This window comes from Eurosta solidaginis, chromosome 2 (assembly GCF_040869045.1).
Source record: "Eurosta solidaginis isolate ZX-2024a chromosome 2, ASM4086904v1, whole genome shotgun sequence".
NCBI classification, from domain to species: Eukaryota; Metazoa; Arthropoda; class Insecta; order Diptera; family Tephritidae; genus Eurosta; species Eurosta solidaginis.
This window is the reverse complement of record NC_090320.1, coordinates 95,402,854-95,420,192: the sequence shown is the minus strand read 5'-3', so window position 1 is coordinate 95,420,192 and position 17,339 is coordinate 95,402,854. Positions and strand designations below refer to the sequence as shown.

At 34.6% G+C, this 17,339-nt stretch overlaps 1 protein-coding gene across 9 annotated transcripts in view; it reads left to right on the top strand.

The window, feature by feature from the left end:
* TM9SF4 (transmembrane 9 superfamily protein member 4) overlaps positions 1-17,339 on the top strand; it is an 884,035-nt gene that overhangs the window by 418,942 nt on the left and 447,754 nt on the right. The gene's annotated exons all lie outside the window — the stretch shown is intronic.

Sequence of the window (17,339 nt, the reverse complement as noted above, 5' to 3'; positions counted from 1 at the left end):
GCGGAATCTATTTTCAACAACAAACAATTTTTTACATTTGTTAGATATATGTATATGTATAAATATAATAAAAAATACATACGACGAACATTTTATGCACACAGAAAGCTACATATTACGCAAACATGCATTTACCTAAAAACAAAAACCTCACCTTCTATAATAATATTTTAAAAATTTAAAACTATGTTACTGTCATCGGTACCACTCACATTGGGTATCATTGTCATCTATATATATAAAACTGAAATTACTATCCGGACCCGTGCGCATCTTGCGCAACAAAATACAAAAGTCTCATTATAAATATCAACAGAAATCAGCTATTCTATCAATCAATCATCTATCAATAAAAACTTACATGCGCTTGCGCTGCCATCTGGCGAATGTTAGCAACTGCCGGTAATACAGTGTTAGCGCTAATCAGATATTCACAATAGTGCCATAGTACGAAGAGATTTCTTTGTGTGCTCACAATCGTTTGTTTTTAAGAAATTATTTTAATAAAATATAGGTAAACAAAGGCACTACAACCAATAATGCTCAAAGCTCGCTAACAGCACGTATCTCCATCTTTACAACCAAAACTTTATTTATAGATTTGGATTCCAAATAAGAGCGGAAAACGGACCTGCACATAAAAACAGCAATTACAAATAATATATAAGATGTATTTATGTCGGTATGGTATAGGCTGCATCCTAAACGGATCGACCGATCATAACCAAATTTGCACCACACACTAGAAACCTTCCAAGGATGGTCGTAGGCTAAAAATAGTTTCGATATGTAAAAGGGGCGTGGCACCTGCTAGAACATTGAAATCCAGTAAAGAGTTATATGAGGTCAATCCCTAATACCACGAAGAAAATGTGGGGTGTGGGAGAAGGGGCCGTGGCACCTCCCATACAAATGGAAAATATTATACTGCATATCTCTGGATGTTGTAATGGTAGGATAATGAAAATTGGTAAGGAGCTATATGCCGTTAAGTCCTAACACCTCCGGTAAAATGTGGAATTGGGGAAAAGCGGGCGTGGCACCTTCCGTACAAATGGGATTTTTCAGAAATATGGCTGCCGTACAAACTTAGGTTATTTTAACAGCTAAAGTTTGGCTGCATAGTTGAGTTTGGCTGTTATTCCTTTTGAACGTTTTGTAATCTGCCGCCGTTAAAATGTTCTTTATTTACATCATCAAGCTCGGCCTAAAATCTCTTCGGAGGTTATCGCGTCTTACATTTATTTTTTTTATGTCTGCCGTAAAAACTTTGGTTATTTCACCACGTAAAGTTTGATTGCAGAGCTGGGTTTGGCTGCTATTCCCTTAGTATTTTGTGGTTTGTTATCTTTAGGGTTGGTATTTTTGGATGCACCTAGAAGGCCGGAAAAAACATTTCTGCTAAATTTTATATTAATTGATGTATGAGCAAAAAGAGAAATCACTACGGCAGTTGATTCCTCAGGTACCGCGAATACCCTTTGTGTGGTGGACATACAGCTCACTCCGCATTTATATTATCACTGTCTGTAAACATCTGATACACCGATGTGCAACATAAGCAAACGGGCAGGCCAACGTAAGTGTGTGGGATGAGTGCACCATGACTCATAAACAGTGGCTGCAAGTTTTAGACCGAAACCTTAAGGATTTGAGGTGTAATAATAATCCCAAGGGTTGTGCTTTGCTCTTACTTTCTGGAACAGCCGCAGATGAAATAAATGCGTGCTTTTTCGTCTATCGACGGCTTTACGTACAAAAATTTACCCTCCTTAGGAATAGGAGAGCGCATTTTGCCGGAAACACTTCAGCAGCAGCTTTTTCTAAACAGCTTCTTGAAATTAATTATGGCAAAATTCCTATTTCTTTAATATCAGATTTGATTTCTTTTCCTTCAAGTTTTTGCGAAATCTTAACATCACCGCTAATATTATTTTCAAATATTAAATCTATCTTTACAAACTATAAATGGCTTCAAGAAAGGGAATTTTTGGTACCTTAAGATGAGGATGTTAATATCATTAGGACCGAGATAGCTTATCACTCTATTAACATAGTCCTGGAAGAACTCCAAGCTGTGCATATCCGGTTGAGTTTCTTAACTCTTTTGAGCCATCAGGAATTCCTCCTCATCGATTGATCCTTAAACAAGGGCTCATAATATTTATGCTTCGGGATTTTCCGCGCTTATGTAGTGGGACAAAGGTTTTCATCACAAAACTTTTACGAATGTTATTGAAGCAATCCATTTTATCGGAACATTTCGAAAACAAAAAAGTTTAAAACCAAGGATTTCATTGATACCGATAGATATGCCTTTTCAGGTTTAAATGCCTCCAATTTCCTATCCGTATCAATGAAGCTCAAAAACGGTCATTAGCTGGGATCAAGTTTCAGTGTTTCCGCAACCCAATTGTCAGCCTCACCTACGCGAGGGGAATCCAGTTACAAATATGAATGTATCATACAACAACACTCATTAGCTGTAGCAGAAGTCGATCTTACCAACTCATGTTTCACCCATGGGCATCAGCTAGTACTCAATACACACAAAAGGTAAGTTGAGTCGATGTCTGCTGTGTCTCCTTTTTTAAACGGTTTTATTTAGCTTGACTTGACTGGCTGGCTGACTGGCTGGTCGGATTCAATTTTGTAATTGAAATTTAAGTAACGTCCCGATAAGCTACAAGCTTGAAACTTGGACTATAGTTCAGAACCCGATGGCAATGCAATAATAAGAAAAAAATCGCCACTAGGTGGCGCAAGGATCGAGATATTCAAAAAATCGTATTTGTGGTCCGATTTGGTCCATATTTGGAACACATAATACATACATGAATAGAAAGAGACCTATAAAAAAAATCGCCGCTAGGTGGCGCAAGGATCGAGATATTCAAAAAAATCCTATTTGTGGTCCGATTTGGCTCATATTTGGAACACATAATACATGCATAAATAGAAAGCGGACTGTGAAAAAATCGCCGCTAAGTGACGCAAGGATCGAGATATTCAAAAAATCGTATCTGTGGTCCATATTTGGAACACATAATACATACATGAATAGAAAGAGACCTATGAAAAAAATCGCCGCTAGGTGGCGCAAGGATCGAGATATTCAAAAAAATCCTATTTGTGGTCCGATTTGGCTCATATTTGGAACACATAATACATGCATGAATAGAAAGCGGCCTGTGAAAAAATCGGCGCTAGGTGACGCAAGGATCGAGATATTAAAAAAAGCCGTATTTGTGGTTCGATTTGGTCCATATTTGGAACACATAATACATACATAAATAGAAAGAGACCTATGATGTCCGATTTGGCTCATATTTGGAACAAATATTACATACAGTCCGGTAGAAGTAACATCAAAATATTACCTACAGTCCGGTAGAAGAGACATCAAAATATTTTGGAGTTCGAGGAGGGACAAGCATACGTGGCGCAGAGTCGAGTAAAGTTTTTGGAAGTGTACAATTACTTATTCTTGCCCCTTACCACTGGTGGGGGGAAGCAAGAAAAATATTGAAGAAGTGGATGATCTTTCCTCTTGATAATTCGTTTAATTCTAATTTTATTTAAAAATAAAAAGGGTTTATATACAATGTCTTACAACTGTGTTCCTATTCTAATTATGTATGTATGTGTGTTTGTACAATGTGTAAATATTCCTATTTCTATTGTAGAAGTTATCGGCTGAAAAATTTAATAGCCGAAAAAAATGTTTTTTATTGGTCAAAAGACCTTTATTGTGAATCTAGATGTTAATGACTAACTTTAAAATTTTTAAATCTTCCTTATTTATAACTTAAATTTACTTATGCTAGCATTATTTCTGTTTACCACTTTGGTAACTCATGCCGGATGTTTGTTTGGCCTATTTAGCTATTGCTGACTTATGTTTGTATTTAGTCAGCGCATGGCGGATGTTGTTGCACTATTTGCAATATCTGTAGTCAGCATTATTCCGCTGACTTTAGTTAACATTATTCTTGAACTTTTATTGCACTATTTGCAATATTGATAGTCAGCATTATTCCGCTGACTTTAGTTAACATTATTGTTGCTAACTTATACATTAGATAGCAATGCATTTTTAGGCACTTGATCTATCGTTGAATCCTAATCAGGGAGAGAAGACCAGCCGTATTGAGCTTTAATGTTTATATTTATATTCATGCATGAGTGTGTGTATATATTTGTGATAATTAAATGCACATTATCTTTAAATATTTGCTGTGTCTTCACAGTCTAATAATAGGTACATATGTGCGTACAAATGTATGTACATATGTACATATGTATGCATATGTGGGCTGTATATTTGTAATTTAATGTTTAGGCTAGATAACGAACCATCAACATAAATATTTGAGAGTAATTTTATTTACTTATGTTCCTGCATGAACATTTTGCGGGCGGCCAGAAAGTTGTATAGTAATTTTATCTTTGGATTTACATTTGTGTTTGACATAGAAAATTAAAGTGCATATTGCTAGTAAAATGATTAATATTAAGGACAAGTGCCCGCTATGATTTTTTAAATTTAAATTACTTATCTCTAACTCGTTATTTGTTATTTTTTCAACATCCCTTCTAAGTTTCTCCAATTCCTTGATGTTACTTATATTGCTGGTTTGTAGGGGAATGATCTTGTCCTCAGAAATTTCGTGAATGGCTGTGGCTACTGGATATTGTGCTGAGCTAATTGTATGTTGCACCTTGAATATTTGAAAACCTGATAACATGATACCTTCATGCCTGGCTGTGCAGGATTTGATGGAAAGAATGCCTTGAGCTGGAATATCCATTTTTTTGTAGGGGAATGATCTTTTCCTCAAATATTTCATGAATGGTTGTGGCTACTGGATCTTGTGCTGAGCTAATTGTATGTTGCATCTTGAATATTTGAAGACCTGATAACGTGATACCTTCATGCCTGGCTGTGCAACCGGATTTGATAAAAATTATACCTTGAGCTGGAATATCCATTATTATGGAATATTTCGTAAATCAATTTATTTTTTTGGAATAGTTCTGCCCATAATGGAACTTTCTTTGTTTCTTCATAATTGCAATCCGCTTGACTATTTTTTAAGAGTGGTGTCAGTTCGCATGTTTGATCAAGAGCTGGTTGCCATGGTGTTTTTTCTTTGCATATTAGAAGATTGTTTAAACTTCTGGAGCATTTATTTAGTTGAGATTGTGATATTAAAAAGTATGAGTGCAACAGAAAATTGTAGACCAAAAAATTACTTTTAATTTTAATTTTTATGACTTTTTCTTTATGATCAAATGGAATGGGCATCAGCTTGTATATATCTGATTCTTCACTTTGCATAAGTGGTACTTCTGCTTTAATTACCAAATTTTTGTCGATTACAAGTCCATGTGCTGTCACTAAGTTGTACACATCACGCAGTTGAGTGTTGTATTGTTGGCCAGGTATTTGTAGTTTTGATGGTAGCTTCTCCCTTATGAGTATTAACTCCTTGTTTAATTGTGTAGGAGTTATAAGTGCTGGGTTAATTCGTCCATGATACAGATCTATTAACAGCTCAATTATGGATTTTTGAATATTCTCGCATTCGTTTAATAACATGGTGACGTGAGTCACCAACATTTGAAACTGGATGGCCATTTTATCCCTGTTGATATTTTTTACTATTTCTGACCGAAATCTATTAATTTGGGTGTTTATTTTCGTGAACTGAAAATTCACTTCATTCACATTTTTATTAATATTTGCAGTAGAATTTATTAATGAAACTTGCACTTTCAGTCTTTCTTTGATGATACCCTGGTTTTCAGCAATATTTTAAAATTAGACTCCATTTCTTCTTCACTGTAAGCATCCATTAACCAAAATAGCATGTTATAAATAGAGCCAATCCATTCGAAAGGTGCTCTTCGCTGTCTTTTACTATGCACAATCAAGTCATGATTATTTTTTATCTTTTCATAACGCCTTCCTAGTGTCATAGATATAACTGCACACGCTTCTTCGAACTCCGATAATAAGTTGCAATGGTTTTTTATTCGATGTAGACAGCTTGGCATCATGTTCATCTGCTAAAAGTAAGAATGAAGATCATAGTATATCACTAGATTCCAATTAGAAGTTATGACGTCCATTTTGCCCAGTGAATCTAAATATATTGCTGTATTCACTGGAAGTTGTCTAACTGCTCCATTATTTAATTTTTGATCATCGGCTGCTATGACTATATTTTTTGATGAAATGAATATCAGAGGCATGAATATAAGCGCGGACATGTTTGTGTTTGATCTAAATTTTGGAGGTTTAGTTGTCCGAAATGTAGTCACTTCTCGTGATTTTGCTTCATATGTTTGTTTCTCTTCATTATTGCTCGTTGAAATATGCAGTGGACATAATTTATTGATCGGTCGTTTAAGTACACTATTTTGTAGTTTGAGCGTGACTACACGAACTCTGCCATCAACTCCTGAATGACACTCCATTATTCTTGCAAGTGGCCATTTAGCTGGTTGAGTATTTTCGTCTTTTAAAATTACTAAGTCTCCTTGTTTTAAATTTTCTTGAGGTACTTTCCACTTGTTTCTCTGTTGAAGAGTATGAAGATATTCATTTTTCCACCGATTCCAAAAATCCCGTTGAATTTTCTGAACGATTTTCCATTTGTTTAGCGTTGTTATACTGATATCTGATTCTGTAGTTGGTATTGATATCAGTGGTCTACCGATAAGAAAATGGCCTGGAGTTAAAGCGTTCACTCCGTTTTCGTCATTTATGGCTTATAATGGACGAGAGATTAGTGATGCTTCAATTTGTGCCAGAACTGTTGACATTTCCTCAAACGTTAACTTCGTATCACCGATTGCCCTCTTTAAATGAAATTTCACGCCTTTCACACCAGCCTCCCACATTCCGTCAAAATATGGCCCTGCCGGGGGGATAAAGTGCCAAGTAATTTGTTCATTGGCTAAAATTGGTGCAATTTCCGAATTTTGTTTTATCGCCTTTTTGAAGTCACTGTCGAGCCATCTGCTTGCATCCACAAAATTAGTTCCATTGTCGGAATAAATGTTTTGTGATTTTCCTCTTCTACCGAAAAATCTTCTTAGTGCTGCCATAAATGCGTCTGTTGATAAGAAACTGACTGCTTCTAGGTTAATGGCTTTGGTTAAAAGACAAACAAACACAGCGACATATCCTTTGAAGGATTTTTGTCCTCGACCTTTAGATCACTTCATTGAAAAAGGTCCAGCATAGTCCACTCCAGTGAAAGTAAATGGACTTTATGTTGATACCCTGGCTAACGGAAGATCACCCATTACTTGTGTCGCAATAATTTGTTTATATCGTATGCATTTGCCACAGTTACGTATAAAATATTTCAGTTCATTTTTTAGTCCAATTATCCAGTATTGTCGCCTGATAACTGCTTCTGTCCATCGATTACCACCGTGTATTGTCGCATGGTGAGCATCTTTAATAATTAATGCCGTCAAATTAGATTTTGCTAAAATTACCGGGTGCTTGGCATTATACGGTAGCTCCGAATCGGTAATCCTTCCTTCCACTCTAATTATACAATTTTTATCTAAGAATGGATTGGGGTTTGATATTTTGCTGAAGTTATTAGGAAAAAAAATTATTGTTCTGGCCTTGAGCTCGAATCGAAACTTGAATCATTTATCAATAGGCCGATAAAACAAAAACAATTGTTAATAAACCATGAGCACTTGGGAATGTCAAACAAAGTAATTGACAATAAACAAAAATCCAGCATTATCAGTGATTTGCACCAGATGGCGCAACACTGAATAAATATAGTTGGTAAAAGGAATAGAAGTAGCAAATTTGCCAGTCAAACAAACCACCGATGTATAGCTAAATGGTTAGCGCAGCGTGCCTAAAGCGTACTGATGATGAAGGCTTAGCACCCTTCGAAATGGATCTATCTGCGCAGGTATGGCAGGTTGTCTAAAAAATTTTCTACATACTATTCCAAAAAAACAAAATATAATTTTTCAAATTTAGAAAAATTAAAAAATAACAATAATTATCATTAGGAAAAAAAATTATTGTTCTGGCCTTGAGCTCGAGTCGAACCTTGAATCATTTATCAATAGGCCGATAAAACAAAAACAATTGTTAATAAACCATGAGCACTTGGGAATGTCAAACAAAGTAATTGACAATAAACAAAAATCCAGCATTATCAGTGATTTGCACCAGATGGCGCAACACTGAATAAATATAGTTGGTAAAAGGAATAGAAGTAGCAAATTTGCTAGTCAAACAAACCACCGATGTATAGCTAAATGGTTAGCGCAGCGTGCCTAAAGCGTACTGATGATGAAGGCTTAGCACCCTTCGAAATGGATCTATCTGCGCAGCTATGGCAGGTTGTCTGAAAAATTTTCTACTTACTATTCCAAAAAAACAAAATATAATTTTTCAAATTTAGAAAAATTAAAAAATAACAATAATTATCATTAGGAAATAAAATTATTGTTCTGGCCTTGAGCTCGAATCGAACCTTGAATGATTTATCTATAGGCCTATAAAAACAAAAACAATTGTTAATAAACCATGAGCACTTGGGAATGTCAAACAAAGTAATTGACAATAAACAAAAATCCAGCATTATCAGTGATTTGCACCAGATGGCGCAACACTGAATAAATATAGTTGGTAAAAGGAATAGAAGTAGCAAATTTGCCAGTCAAACAAACCACCGCTGTCTAGCTAAATGGTTAGCGCAGCGTGCCTAAAGCGTACTGATGATGAAGGCTTAGCACCCTTCGAAATGGATCTATCTGCGCAGCTATGGCAGGTTGTCTGAAAAATTTTCTACTTACTATTCCAAAAAAACAAAATATAATTTTTCAAATTTAGAAAAATTAAAAAATAACAATAATTATCATTAGGAAAAAAAATTATTGTTCTGGCCTTGAGCTCGAATCGAACCTTGAATCATTTATCAATAGGCCGATAAAACAAAAACAATTGTTAATAAACCATGAGCACTTGGGAATGTCAAACAAAGTAATTGACAATAAACAAAAATCCAGCATTATCAGTGATTTGCACCAGATGGCGCAACACTGAATAAATATAGTTGGTAAAAGGAATAGAAGTAGCAAATTTGCCAGTCAAACAAACCACCGCTGTATAGGTAAATGGTTAGCGCAGCGTGCCTAAAGCGTACTGATGATGAAGGCTTAGCACCCTTCGAAATGGATCTATCTGCGCAGCTATGGCAGGTTGTCTGAAAAATTTTATACTTACTATTCCAAAAAAACAAAATATAATTTTTCAAATTTAGAAAAATTAAAAAATAACAATAATTATCATTAGGAAATAAAATTATTGTTCTGGCCTTGAACTCGAATCGAACCTTGAATCATTTATCAATAGGCCGATAAAAACAAAAATAATTGTTAATAAACCATGAGCACTTGGGAATGTCAAACAAAGTAATTGACAATAAACAAAAATCCAGCATTATCAGTGATTTGCACCAGATGGCGCAACACTGAATAAATATAGTTGGTAAAAGGAATAGAAGTAGCAAATTTGCCAGTCAAACAAACCACCGCTGTATAGGTAAATGGTTAGCGCAGCGTGCCTAAAGCGTACTGATGATGAAGGCATAGCACCCTTCGAAACGGATCTATCTGCGCAGCTATGGCAGGTTGTCTGAAAAATTTTCTACTTACTATTCCAAAAAACAAAATATAATTTTTCAAATTTAGAAACATTAAAAAATAACAATAATTATCATTAGGAAAAAAAATTATTGTTCTGGCCTTGAGCTCGAATTGAACCTTGAATCATTTATCAATAGGCCGATAAAAACAAAAACAATTGTTAATAAACCATGAGCACTTGGGAATGTCAAACAAAGTAATTGACAATAAACAAAAATCCAGCATTATCAGTGATTTGCACCAGATGGCGCAACACTGAATAAATATAGTTGGTAAAAGGAATAGAAGTAAAAAAAATTGCCAGTCAAACAAACCACCGATGTATAGCTAAATGGTTAGCGCAGCGTGCCTAAAGCCTACTGATGATGAAGGCTTAGCACCCTTCGAAATGGATCTATCTGCGCAGCTATGGCAGGTTGTCTGAAAAATTTTCTACTTACTATTCCAAAAAAACAAAATATTATTTTTCAAATTTAGAAAAATTAAAAAATAACAATAATTATCATTAGGAAAAAAATTATTGTTCTGGCCTTGAGCTCGAATCGAACCTTTCATCATTTATCAATAGGCGGATAAAAACAAAAAAAATTGTTAATAAACCATGAGCACTTGGGAATGTCAAACAAAGTAATTGACAATAAACAAAAATCCAGCATTATCAGTGATTTGCACCAGATGGCGCAACACTGAATAAATATAGTTGGTAAAAGGAATAGAAGTAGCAAATTTGCCAGTCAAACAAACCACCGCTGTATAGCTAAATTGTTAGCGCAGCGTGCCTAAAGCGTACTGATGATGAAGGCTTAGCACCCTTCGAAATGGATCTATCTGCGCAGCTATGGCAGGTTGTCTGTAAAATTTTCTACTTACTATTCCAAAAAAAAAACAAAATATAATTTTTCAAATTTAGAAAAATTAAAAAATAACAATAATTATCATTAGGAAAAAAAATTATTGTTCTGGCCTTGAGCTCGAATCGAACCTTGAATCATTTATCAATAGGCCGATAAAAACAAAAACAATTGTTAATAAACCATGAGCACTTGGGAATGTCAAACAAAGTAATTGACAATAAACAAAAATCCAGCATTATCAGTGATTTGTACCAGATGGCGCAACACTGAATAAATATAGTTGGTAAAAGGAATAGAAGTAGCAAATTTGCAAGTCAAACAAACCACCGATGTATAGCTAGATGGTTAGCGCAGCGTGCCTAAAGCGTACTGATGATGAAGGCTTAGCACCCTTCGAAATGGATCTATCTGCGCAGCTATGGCAGGTTGTCTGAAAAATTTTCTACTTACTATTCCAAAAAAAAACAAAATATAATTTTTCAAATTTAGAAAAATTAAAAAATAACAATAATTATCATTAGGAAAAAAAATTATTGTTCTGGCCTTGAGCTCGAATCGAACCTTGAATCATTTATCAATAGGCCGATAAAAACAAAAACAATTGTTAATAAACCATGAGCACTTGGGAATGTCAAACAAAGTAATTGACAATAAAAAAAAATCCAGCATTATCAGTGATTTGCACCAGATGGCGCAACACTGAATAAATATAGTTGGTAAAAGGAATAGAAGTAGCAAATTTGCCGGTCAAACAAACCACCGCTGTATAGCTAAATGGTTAGCGCAGCGTGCCTAAAGCGTACTGATGATGAAGGCTTATACTAGGTTCAAACACACACCAAATTGGCAATTTATACTATTTGGGCAATTTATTACGCAATTTGTCATATAATAAATTGTAATAATAAATTGCCAATTTAAAAAAAATTGCGTAATAAATTGTTTCAAACTGCAAATGCAACATTGTAAAGTGTGTTTATTGAGTATATTTAAACGTCAGTTACGCATGGCTGAACTATATGGTTGGCTCATCTAATCAGCTGATTTTATGTCTTTCATTTCACTGGAGTACGGATTTCAAAAGAAGATGGCAAAATCAAAATGAAACCAAAACATTGAACACATTTTCTTTCAACACACAAAAATTTCAAAGTTTTATGTTTTCATTCCATTTCATTCGCCTAATAATGTGCGTGTTCATTTTGACAGTCAGAACAAAGGTATGTTCTTGCTGTAGAGATGAGCCAACCAGCTATCAAATTACTATTGTGTAAGCTAAATCGAGTTGTATGAACAGCACTCAATTCAAATCGAAATTTCCTCAATTTATTTTTCTGTTTGAACATAGTATTAGCACCCTTCGAAATGGATTTATCTGCGCAGCTATGGCAGGTTGTCTGAAAAATTTTCTACTTACTATTCCAAAAAAACAAAATATAATTTTTCAAATTTAGAAAAATTAAAAAATAACAATAATTATCAAGAGGAAAAAAAATTATTGTTCTGGCCTTGAGCTCGAATCGAACCTTGAATCATTTTAATTTGTCGGAACATTTTCTCAACGTCAGCTGTTATCACTACCTTCCAAAGCCTCCTTTTGAGAATAATATAAACACGTCCTTTTGAAGCTTGTGTACATGATGTCGTTTAGACATTTGCCATTTGATGTTTTGGCCGATGCATCGAAAACGACCCGAAGTTTGGTAGTTATCTTATTTTCACGTATAACAGCCTGATGTGGTAAATAGATAAAATCCAACCACACTTAGTAGCTTGTGCAAGAATTCCATTACACTTTTTAATGCCTTTGTCGATGATTCTGCCGAATATGTCACCACCAATCACCATGTCAATCCTATCTGCTTTATTAAAAAGTGGATCGGCAAGAGTGTGATTTTCCCATTTTTTAAAATTGAATTTAAAAGATTGACCAGGTTGGGCAGTTGTAAGAGTTGGTAGAACTGTGGCATCTACTTTTTCAACGTGCTGGCTTAAGAAACGCGGTCGGATTTGTATTTGAATCTTAGATTTCGATTCACCAACTACAACATCCCCTAGTCCATGTAGTTTTGTCTTGACTTTTGTTCTTGGCACGCCTAGAAATTGAAGTTATTTGTGACCCTTGATCAATTAGAGTTAGTAGTACATCACCACCATTTGCAGCTTGTGATCTTACTTAAGCTGTGGCCAGAATCACTGTAGTTGATCCTGCGTTTGTGGACATTGCCGATTTTTTTGTTGTATTGCAAAAGCTCATGATGATTAGTTTTGATGCATATTTTACATCTTGCATTGCTGTTACAGGCTTCGCTGAATTTGTGACTTAGGCACCTGTAGCAGATTTTAGTGTCTTTGTCATATTTATATCTTTCATCAATTGATATGCTTTTGAAGTTTCTGCAGTCATTAATTGAGCCGTTTATTTTGAAAGTGGCATAAGTCATTTCATGTCGTTTAGGTTCAGTGGTAATTTGTTTGTATCTCTCCTCGCCTCCAGTTTTTTAAAGTCCAACATCCAAAAGATGCAATTCTTATAATTATTTTATAATTGTAGAACCATCTATATATGCATTCGTTCAAAAATAACAATGCATTTAAGACCATGAGTTGGAAATGACTTATGCCACTTTCAAAATAAACGGCTCAATTATATGTACTGGTATTTTGCAGTAAGTGCACCGCTTAAAATGCTGCCGCGAGTTGGTCAACGTGTGATTTGACTTGAACACTTGCTGCTTTCGGTTTTTATAACCTTGCTCCTTTTCGGCTACGGCTTTTAACGTCTGGAAGTGCGAGAAAATTTCTGATGTCAGATAATTTCTAAAATTCTCTGGTCTTCTTAACAGTTTGCTCATACAATTTGCGTCCTTTCTTATCCAATTTGCGAACTATGACTCGAGCAATGAATGGATTAGCATCTGCGTTGTTATTCCTAATGACACTATTGCATTAAGACACTCATTTGTGGTATCAAGTAATTGCCTTACGCTTTCAGCATTGTCACTATTTATAATCGGTTGATCCATTATTCTATCCCACTGTGTAGTGAATATAATACGTTTATTGTCGTATCTTTGTTTAAGCAACCCCATGCCGCCTGATAGTTTTCAGTTGATATTTGCAGATGTTGTATCAGCCGTACAGCCTCGCCTTTTAAACAAAGGCGAAGGCGTAACATTTTTTCTGAGCTTGATAATTGCTCATTTTTGTGACCCATATCTTGGAACACATTATAAAAATTAGCCCATTATTTTATTTCGCCATAAAATGATGGAATTTTTAATTTTTCCAATTCCTAAGCTATTTTGGGTTCATCTTTCACTGAACATCTTTCTAAATGCTCAATGGTTTCGTAGTATTCAGCAGATACATTTTCATATCTTCAATGACATTATTATAATACTGCGCGAACCCATTTGTATATGCATTACGGATGTATAAATTTTCCAAATATTTCATTTGGCTTTTACTGATCGAGCTTTCGAAGCTTAATCAGTAAATTTTATTTGGATTTTCCTCATGAAAATCACTATCTTGGGGTCACTGTTGTCTCCAGTTTTGGCTTCTTCCACGGAATTCTGTTGAGATCCTCTATGCTTTTCCTTTTTTTAAAGGTAACTTCATCGGAAAGAGCATTTTTGTAGCCTTGTATTACTTCTTCAATTTTACCCTTAGTGTCGCTGTATGTATCCTTTTTAAAGTAATCTTCTTCACCAACGCCATAATTTTTTCGTGGTTGGCGTCGAATTCTTGTTGCTGCTTTCCAAGTGCTTTTACGATCTCTTCTGCCTTTGATCGTGTAACAGTATAGCAGTATTATATATTTGCAGCACTTTTTCACTGATGTCCAACTGACACTCAATGAGTTTCCCTCTTGGATTTTTCTATTTGCTGAATTTGTTATTTCCAAAGGAATCGTTGGAGGTAATTGATTTGGTCGCCTGGTTAACCTTGTGCCTCGACTCATAGCGGATGTTATTCATTTGAATTACAAATTACAACAACTAATTTTTGCGTATAGTTTTCCTACTAATACGGCTTACTTTATTTAATAATGCGAGTAGACTTACTCTCTCGACTTGCATAAATAACTTTGGTGGTAATGATCTTTTTCTTTAGAGACTTAGTTTACCTTTGCTGAGCTCTTTTTAAGGCTCGTATGGAGCAAATGTGCAATTATTTATTCTTGCCCCTTACCACTGGTGGGGGAAGCAAGAAAAATATTGAAGAAGAAGTGGATGATATTTCCTCTTGAGAATTCGTTTAATTCTAATTTTATTTAAAAATAAAAAGGGTTTATATACAATGCCTTACAACTATGTTCCTATTTTAATTATGTATGTATGTGTGTTTGTACACATGTGTAAATATTCCTATTTCTATTGTATACATTATTTTTTTTTCAGTTTTGGGAATTGAATGTTCCAATTCCAATAAATGGGAAGAGGACCCTTAAATTGCCTCTTAAATCGCCAGGTTAACAAACGTAAAAGGGTGCTATACTTGCAACATTTAGATGTGCCTAAGCAGCTAACACATGCCGCAATTTAAATACCCGTCGCACAAAGTTTCCTTTAATATTTTCCTTTTTGTAAGTCCAGTTTTGAGCAAAAGTTGACAATTTATATAATGCGTCTTGAACTTCTTCACATGAGCTCAAAATATTTAAAATGTAGAAAACTGAAGTGATTATTGTATACATTAGACAGATATTTTTATCGAGCGACACTGGCTCCATCTGATATTGAAAAGTAGCCAACTTCCCAGCTTTGTTCCAAGCAAATCATAAGAAGTAGAATTTGGCATTTGCTTCGGCTAAGGGTGTTGGCACACTTTGCAAGTGAAATTATGTTTCCCACTGGTTGGTAAATTTTGTAACATTTTGCACAATTAAAAACTGCAATATAACAATCGAATACGACACAAAATATGTTAGCAAGTATTTTATAGGGAGAATGTTTGTAACAGTGCTTTGCGAAATTTTGTATGTGAATGGGCAAGGCGTAATAAACTTCAATTGCCAAGTCTGAAGTTCCTTCATATTTACAAACGCAACATCTTGGTTGATTGTGGCGATGTTATTGGAATGCATAATCTTGTGTTAAACGCATATATATGAAAAAAGTCATTGTACCGCGGCCTTTAGGCACTTGATCTATCGTTGAATCCTAATCAGGGAGAGAAGACCAGCCGTATTGATCTTTATCGTTTATATTTATATTCATGCATCAGTGTGTGTATATATTTGTATAATTAAATGCGCTTTATCTTTAAATGTTTGCTGTGTCTTCACAGTCTAATAATAGGTACATATGTGCGTACAAATGCATGTACATATTTACATATGTATGCATATGTGGACTGTATATTTGTAATTTAATGTTTAGGCGGCTAGATAACGAACCTTTAACATAAATATTTGAGTGCAATTTTATTTACTTATGTTCATGCATGAACAGGAAGGATTATGTATTGAGGACTTCGATTGTAACAAATTGTCAGGAAAGAGTCCGTGCTAAATGAACTAAATAGAATGAGAAATAATAGGCAGTTAAATAAAGACTAAAAACTTGAAAAGAAAATAATAAAAAAAAATTTTAAGGTAAACGGTTTTATTGAAAACAATACTTACATGAAGTAATAATAATATGATGTATATTGGAACGATTTTCGAACGAAAATCGACACTGATGATGGCACAACGCCGAGACCGGTTTGTCTCGAAACCAAATTTGACAGAGGATGACGGAAAATATACATCATTTATCCACCCTGTCGGAAAATCAACAAAACAAAATAAGTAATAATAATACTAAAAGCTAGAAAATAATTAGGTAGGTCCTAGGTACTAGTCATCATACTCCTCATCAGTCTAGGGCGTTGATCAGACAATTAAATAAAAGCGTTGGATGCGTAAAATGTCTATTGATAGTCATATAAAAGACCAACTGAACCTTAATAAGGTTATGCTACGCCTCACATTTTTGAAATTTCACGCGCCCAACGCTTTTACTTAATTGTCTGATCAACGCCCTAGATTGATGAGGAGTGTGAAGATTAGTACCTAGGACCTACCTAATTATTTTCTAGCTTTTAATATTATTATTCACCTCTATTCTGCATTTCGATTACGTTCCCGTTCTACGCTCCGCTTTAATCGAAGTTGGGTATTCTGCATTACGAAGGAAACGTAACGAGAAGAGGAAGAGCAAATGATTTTTCGAAATCAGCTGTTTGTACGGAATGTGTGAACATTGGAACAAAATAACCTAAATAAAATTAGTAAAAAACACTGAGAAACGTTTATATTTTATTATCCACGCCATTTTGTACAAAAAAAGCAATAGAATATATTTTCTTATTTAAGTTTAAAAAAAAGTTTCGACTTAATAAGGATGCTTTCAAGTTGTGTTATATACTTTTGCGGGGAAAATACGTCGACATCGACATGTTGTTTTTGCCTTGGAAACATATAAAAAACAATCATCATCAAGCCTTCTACGTTTCTTAACAAGTTTTACTTACATTTTTGTAAAAATTCTGTTGTAAATTGATAAAAAAATAAAAATAAAATATTTTTCCGCCAACTAATTTGCAACTTAGAAAAACGGAACTACGATCGAAATGCAGAATACGTAAAATCGAACGATTCGAAGTTGGATCGAAAGAGATTGGAACACAGAATACCAAAATTGCCAAATCGAAAAAATTCCAATCCAAGTCGAAATGCAGAATAGGGCTGATTACTTCATGTAAGTATTGTTTTCAATAAAACCGTTTAAC